The 7888-nt window shown below is 45.2% G+C and overlaps 1 pseudogene; it reads left to right on the top strand.

Moving 5' to 3' along the window:
• Nucleotides 1-2880: 2880 nt before the first annotated feature.
• On the top strand, nucleotides 2881-4534 carry LOC124656152 (annotated as a pseudogene).
• The last annotated feature ends 3354 nt before the right edge of the window (nucleotides 4535-7888 follow it).

Here is a 7888-nt window from a genome sequence, read left to right as displayed (position 1 = left end):
GAATGGATATGGAGGGAGGAAGAGACCAAACTTGGCCTAATAGATCCTCAAAACAAGCATGATGCCTCCATTCTTAGATTGACTTAATGAACAACCCTTAATAGGTTTCCAAGCATGGACGTGCCCTCTGTTCTAGCAATTGTTAAAAGTGTGCAGTTAGCTACGATTTTTGACCACATAATAGTACTGTTTTTAAAACTTATTTGGTGATAATAATTGATATTTGTTTTTTAACAACTGCGCAAGGCAAGCACACGTATACACACAACAACATGCTTGTGAGCACTCTAGAACAATGTGTACTACGTGTACTTAGACTAGCCCCAATAGAAGTATCATGCATGTCATATTGGCAAAATCTGATGTGTCACATCAATTAACGAGGTGAGAGATGAAAGTAGTATCATAATATGGTATCGTATCATGACACATAAACCTAGAAAACTTCATGACAAATACATCATGTACACATATTTGCATTAAGATTCTACAAAACATTAAATATGACATAAGTATGTACCATATTATGATACTATGTGGAGGTGGTATCACAAACTAGTATAATGTACATGATACTAGTATATGATACTTCTCATTGTGACTAATCTTAAAAGTGGAGTCACAGAGTTAGACGATTGACCAAATTAAAAGCACCAATATGTCTCTCTCACAGTGTGCAATTGAACTATTATATAGTTTAACAAAAAAACGTTCTAGGTATTAATTTGTTGGAATGACTAGTGCTTAGTCGAGCGAAATTTAACTTGATTCTTATTCGGCTGATTGTCATCCAAATCTCAGTTGCAAACCATGTGGCAATTCCCGCGGTAGCAGGAATCGTGAGGTTACACTAGTGGAAAACGGGACTTTAGCACCGGTTGGTAAGAGCCATATACACCGGATGGCTAACAGGTGTTAAGTATCCGGTGCTAAAGCCCGCTCCCCCCTTTAGCACCGGTTCAGTTACGAACCGGTGCTAAAGGGGCACCACGTGGCGGCTGCCGAGCGTCCGAGCGAGAGGACCTTTAGCACCGGTTCGTATAAAGGTCTGCCGCGGCAGGAAAACGCCCCAAAACGCTGCCGCAGTAGAACCCCGCTACCGTAAAAAAAAATCAAATTATTTTCCACTCCCTCTTTTTTTTCTTTTTTTTTAGAATTTCTAATATTTTAGTTATTTCACAAGTTTAGTCTCTAACTGTAATTATCTCTAGTCAAATTACTTAATCGTGCTCAAACTTCTCGCTCGGTCACCCATCCTTCCACTACTCTAGCACTAGCACGATTAACTTCCAAGTTTCCCGCACCTAAGTGCTTCGCGCGCATGTATGTGATACTAGTATAATATCAATCCCACTAACATGTTGGTCGATGTCATATTTCTTTATTGTTTGAATTTCAAATAATTCTTTTAATAAACAAAAGTAATGATGTAATAATAATCTTGAATAAATAAATAAATATTAGCTTTATAATTTGTATTATTTTTAATTATTTTCAATTTTTACTTTTTTTAAAAAAAATGTCAAACCTAAAACCTGAAAATTTGAAAATCTTATAATCTTCTAAAAGTAATAGTAATCTTTATGCAGGATGCAATTATTAATTTTAATTTAAAAAAATAAAAAAAATTAAATCCTAAATTTCTAGCAAAAAACTAAAATCTTCCTGCTTTCATATTTTAATTTGGAATTTTGTGAATCTAAAAATTAGCTAACCGGGTAAACCCCGGTGAATTCGGATGTAACTTTTTCCCACAATCATTTCGATATATTATACGCTTTTCTCCGATATCGTAGGCAAAAGTTAATGCCATTTTACCTTTTTCTAAACTTTTTATGCAAAAAAATCGAAAATCAAATTTGTTAATTTTTCCTAATAGTAGGTTGCGTAACATACGGGAATCTCAAAAGATTATATTTTTTTAATTTTCTATCATTTTCTTTTCTATTTTACAGAGTTAAAAAGGCGATCCACGGGGAGGATGGAGGTGTGACCGGTTCGTAACACGAACCGGTGCTAGAGGGTTCACGGCTGCCGCCAACCCTTTAGCACCGGTTCGTGGCACGAACCGGTGCTAAAGGTCCCGCACGAACCGACGCTAATACCGCGGCGGATCCCCTGACCGCACGAACCGGTGCTAATGACCCCCTTTAGCATCGGTTCATGCCAAATCCGGTGCTAAATCTCTTTGAAGCAAAAAAAAAACAAAGCCCTCTTTTCTACTAGTGTTAATCCAACTGTGTCTAGGCATTTTTTTCTCAATTATAACCTGTGTCTCTAGAAAATTCTCAATTTCAAGCCATGTATAGCTCCTCGACCAGCATGAGTCACTAGACAATTCAACGCATCCAGGACTTGACTGGCATCTAATTTTATTCTCGGTTCCGGCAAAAACCATAATTTGTGAGGAAATGCGCTTCTTGTCCCAACACAATATAGTTTTGCTACAACCTAGTAAAGTATATTTTGATTGGTCATTTTTTCAATAATCTACCGAAGTGTTATGTGCAAATTCAAATAGTTGGTGGATTACCACACGAAATCATTTTCACAGTCCACATATGCATGTACCATACGAGATGGAGCAAAAGAGGAAGGTATGGAGTGCCACAAACACACAATTAAAGAGCAATTGCGAAGTCTCCAGAGGCGTTGATTATAAAGAAGAGGGTTTTTCTGAATAATTAAGAAGAAGATGCATCCATGGATCGTTCCATGCCGGGAAGCCTCCTGCTAGTAGTTATTTGTGTATATATATATAGGAAGGTATGCATGCACATCTAACATAGATCAGGCAGGAGCTATATAAGTGTGTGGTCTGCTCTAGCTAGCTTTTGCTCTTTTCCTCTCTGTGTCGACCGATTGATCTCTAGCTATTCCATGGCGTTCAACGACGATGAGAAGCCTCCCGCTTCCAATGCAGGTACACTGGTCGACGTCGTTAGCTTTAGATCGATAAATTCTTGTATGGACTACATGGATGTAGGAATTGAATTTGATTTCATGCAGGGAGCACCAAGGGGCTTGTGACGATCAAAACGCCGACCTACAGCAAGGACGACGTGGCGCTGACGGCGGACGCCGTGACGGCGGTGGTGGAGCTGAACGCCACATCCTCCACGGCTGTGAGGGAAGGGCTGGATCTGGTGGCGGTGCTTGACGTGAGCGGCAGCATGGAGGGGACCAAGCTGCAGAGCATGAAGACAGCGATGCACTTCGTGGTCATGAAGCTCACCCCCGTGGACCGCCTCTCCATCGTCTCCTTCACCAACTCGGCCACCAGGCTCTGCCCTCTCCGCTCCATCACCCAAGCCGCCCAGACCGACCTCAAGGCCATCATCGACGGCCTGGTCGCCGGCGGCGGGACCAACATCGAGGTCGGCATGGAAACCGCGCTGTCCGTCATCGCCGGCCGCGTCACCACCAAAGCCCGCACCGCCAACGTTTTCCTTATGTCCGACGGACAGCAGAACAGCGACACCGACGCCACGCGACCCGATCCCGGCACGGTGAGCGTCTACACGTTCGGCTTCGGCAAGGACGCCGACCACGCGCTGCTCAGCAACGTCGCCAGGAAATCCCCCGGCGGCACGTTCAGCTCGGTGCCGGACGGCGGGAACGTGAGCGCGCCCTTCTCGCAACTGCTGGGTGGCCTCCTCACGGTGGTGGCGCAGGACGTGCAGCTCACGCTGACGCCCAAGACGGAAGAACCCCGTGACCTGGACACCATGTTCGTGGCGCCCGGGACGGACTACACGCAAACCACCGACGGCGACACCGGCGTCATCACCATCAAGTTCGGCACCCTCTTCAGCGGAGAGACGCGCAAGGTCGCGGTGAACCTCACGCTCCTGGAAAGCACCGACACGACGGACTACGACGCGCCGTTGGCCGAGGCCCAGCACAGCTACACCGCGCAGCATGGCCTCCAGAACCAGACCCCGCAGGACATTCTCATCAACCGCACCGCCAACCCGTCCGAGGCACCCACCAGCAGCAAGGCCCGGGCGGTGCTGGCGGAGATGGCGCGGCGGCAGCACGCCGGGGCCATCGGCGAGGCAAGGGTGCTGGCGGACGCGCAGAACCTGGACGAGGCGCGGTACAAGCTGGCGGACGCGCAGAACGCGCTGGAGGACATCGTGCTGGACGACGGGCAGAAGCTGGTGGGCATGCTCCGCGCCGAGCTGCTGCAGCTGCTCGGGCTCATGGAGTCGCAGGAGCTCTACGAGGCCGAGGGAGGCCATACGCGCTCGCCTCCGAGACGTCGCACGGGCGACAGCGATACGCAGCCAGGGGCGGCGACATGGACGCCGTCCGCCTCTTCGCCACGCCGCGAATGGACACCTACCTCGAGCAGGCCAAGCAGTTCGAGAAGGACCCCACCGCGCCGCTGCCCTCCGCCGACGACGATGTCAAGCAGGAGATCGCGGCCGACCCGCTCGCCGCCATATCCGCGCCGCTCGCCTTCTACATCAAGGCCGCTATCCAGGCGCTGCAGGAAATCGAGAAGCTCGTCACGCCCACCAACAACTAGCTGCCTGCCGACTGCATCTCGTCTCGCCCACTATCTCGATCCTTTTATCATCTATCTATTTTGTCCATTTCCTTCCGCTTCGACATTCAGCTGATCGCCGTATTTGTTGTTTCATTGCTCTCATTTTACCTTCTCGTGACAGCTTTACTTCAGTTGAATAAAACAACATCCAATCGTTCGATCGTGTTTAACTTTCATGTCATGATGTATCTAAGTGTTATTTTTGGATTGTATGTATTAATATTTTTTAAAAATATATTTAGTCAAATTTTACGAAGTTTAACCTTTGAAAATATATATTTACAGTATTATTCATTGGAACGAAGGTGGTACTACATATTTTGTCCATTTCCCTACTTTCCTTCCACTTCGTCAATTAGTTAGCTGTCGTATTTGTTTCTTCACACTAATTTCACTTCTCGTGACCCACTCCATGGTCGTTGGTTTTTAGGAACATGCAAAAATGCATGCATTTTTATTATAGATAAGGGGAGAATCAATATAAAGATCCACAAATAATGCAGGCAAGGCCAAAGCCCTCCAAACAAGAAAGTGTACACCTCACAATGATCCCACTAATTTCCACCTATCCACCTACCCCGCCATGGCATCAAGAAAAAGCGCTTCCCTCTTCAACTTGTTCTTGAGGATCCTATTGTTCCGCTCAATCCAAATCGGCCTAAGAACCAAAAGGAATAGGTGTCACACTTGAGGTTGCAGCTTGACCGACTAAGTGTCAATCGCTCTCGGCCACCACTCGAGAAGATAATCTACCAATGTAGGAGCTAGAGAATGATGTCCCAAGCCCCTCAACACTTCAAACCAATGCTCCCGTAGAAGGTAGATTGAAGAAGATGATGATGAATTCTCTCGAAATCTTGCAAGCAGAAAGTGCCAGAATCATCGGTGGTTAAGCCATGCAAAAGTATCCTCTCAAATGCGCAACCCTTGTTCCACGCCACTTTCGAGGTAAAGAGATTGAATTTGAGGGGTGCTTTGCATTTCAGATTGATACATGTCATGGCCAAAGCGTGTGCCCCTCAAAGAAGGCCATGTAGTCCGACTCGGCCGAGAACTCTTTGAAATCATTCCAAATCCAATCAAAAGAGTCATCATTATCGTCCACCAACTGAACATTGGAAAACAGCGTTCCAAAGCTATAGGTATTGGACCGTAGTGTGGACCGACAATGGCCGTAATTGATTGTGCATGGCAATAACCTTGCTTTTTTTTAGATAAAAGATAGGGACTGCCCGACTTTAAATTAATAAAGCCCTCAGGTTCAACAAGGATGCATAAGTACATGCTGCGGCACAACAGCTTCGGCCAAGTAAAACAAGACAGCGAGCGAGACTAAGAAGACATAACAGCAAGGCTAGACTAGGGACAGAAGAAAGCCGGCGGACAGATCACGCATCATTGTCGGGCCTTGCCGGGTTGGTTGCGTCGTGAAGCAGCTTGAGCTCGGCGACCGCGTGCTCGATCCAGGGACGGTCCAGGGGTCTTGCCAGCGGCGTCCACATCTGAAGAAACAGCATAGTTTTAAAGATGATGTTTCATGAACTTGGACTCAATAGTCATCTTGTTTCTAAACAGCCAAAGTGCCCAGGATTGAGCAATGAAAAGCAACCACACACATCGTCTAAATCTACCCGACAGACTAGAGATGATGGTGAAAAGCTGGGCAAAATTAGCGGGACACCAGCTCGCAACCCCAGCAGCTGACGGGCCACACTCCAAGCAAAGACCGCCGTAGAGCAGGAGAAAAAAATATGCGCCGCATCTTCCGGTCTACCGCAAAGCTTGAAACATCCATTGCCAGGGCCCTGCCTAGTCGCAATATTGATGGCCGTGGGGAGCTTGTCAAGCACAAGCTGCCAGGAGAAAATTCTGGTTTTGAGAGGAATACGGGCCGACCACACATCGCGAAAGTGGGCGAAGGAGGCCCCCTGGGCCAGCTTCAGGTACATAGACCGAATGAGGCAATAACCTTGCTAATGGCATTGTTTTGAGAGGCGGCCTTGCTCGAGGGTGAAAATCCAAGGTATGATCTTAATTGGTTGTTTTTAGCGATGGCCTTGTGGAGAGCATTGTTTTGGTAGTGCGTACTCCGGTCTCCGGGTGTTGTCTTGGCAGCGGTTTGTGTTGCAGCTATAAGATTTTGATCGCCGTAGTAGGATATTTTGTTTTTCTTATTTTTTTGTAGTAGGGTTGTGTGCATCAGTAATGTGTTTAGGAGATTTCGTTATTGCAAATATTGGATGTAATTGTTATCTTCGGGATATTAATATATTCCCTTTGGTCAAAAAAAAAGTGTGGACCAACAATCCCATCGAGAGGTCATGGACCCACGAGTGTGAAGCCAGCCTCTAAGCCGTCATACAAGTACGTAGATGTGAGCAATCATCTTCACACTTTGATCGTTAATCCACCTAGCTTTCGTAAAGAGACATGATTCACCATTCTCAAGCACGGGCTTAATTGAAGCTTAAAAGATGGCTCTGGCATTAGCCGAGGAAGGTAATTTGTCACACGTCCATGTTTTATTCGTCAGTGTATGGAACATACACACATACTTCATATGAAGAGTGTCATTGAGAAAATGAAGGTTTTGAATACCCAAGACACCATACCCCAAAGAACAAGGCAGGCGGCACACCCCTCCCATGGTCGAAGGTTTGGTGATGAGTCCAAAAAAAGTGATGTTTTTCACTGCATAAACATATACTTTTTGTCTTATTGCATTCTCTATCTAGCTTTGACTATGTCCTAAATGCATGATTACAAGTATTGCTTCATTTTTATGGGAGATTTGCATAACTAGTAATTTTATTAGGATTTTATCACTTTTTTGTCTTTCATATGTATAGGAACCTCTATGGATAAAGCACGAATAAAGGAGCCAAGAGGAGGTAATATAGTTCAGATAGATATGATTCTTTAATATAATTTTTTTATGCTCTCTAACTTAAGATCCTTGCAAAAAGAAATTCTTCCTGATCAATGCAAACAAAGTTTTTGTCTAGATTATAGTGTGTTTGTGTGAATTTCGTTGCCATTTTATGATGAATTATTTACAATGTTGCAAAGATAGAGTGGTTAATCATTATATGTTGAAGGCATTGTAGAACACCAAAACTATTTCGAAGGCTCTCTTCGTGGTGAAAATTGTTGATATAAGAATACTTAGATCAGTTTCCTTCCCTATTAGCTAACACAAATGACTTGTGTTGTAACTTTTAAAAATTCTAACATTAAATCTAAGTGTACTATATAGTTGTTGATGGAACTTAATAACCTGCATGAAATGTATGCGCACTAGACCTACCACACGCGGCAAAGCGCACTTGCTCA

This window comes from Lolium rigidum, chromosome 5 (genome assembly GCF_022539505.1).
Source record: "Lolium rigidum isolate FL_2022 chromosome 5, APGP_CSIRO_Lrig_0.1, whole genome shotgun sequence".
Lineage (NCBI taxonomy): Eukaryota > Viridiplantae > Streptophyta > Magnoliopsida > Poales > Poaceae > Lolium > Lolium rigidum.
The sequence above is the reverse complement of the archived record's forward strand: the minus strand, read 5'-3'. Positions and strand labels throughout refer to the sequence as shown.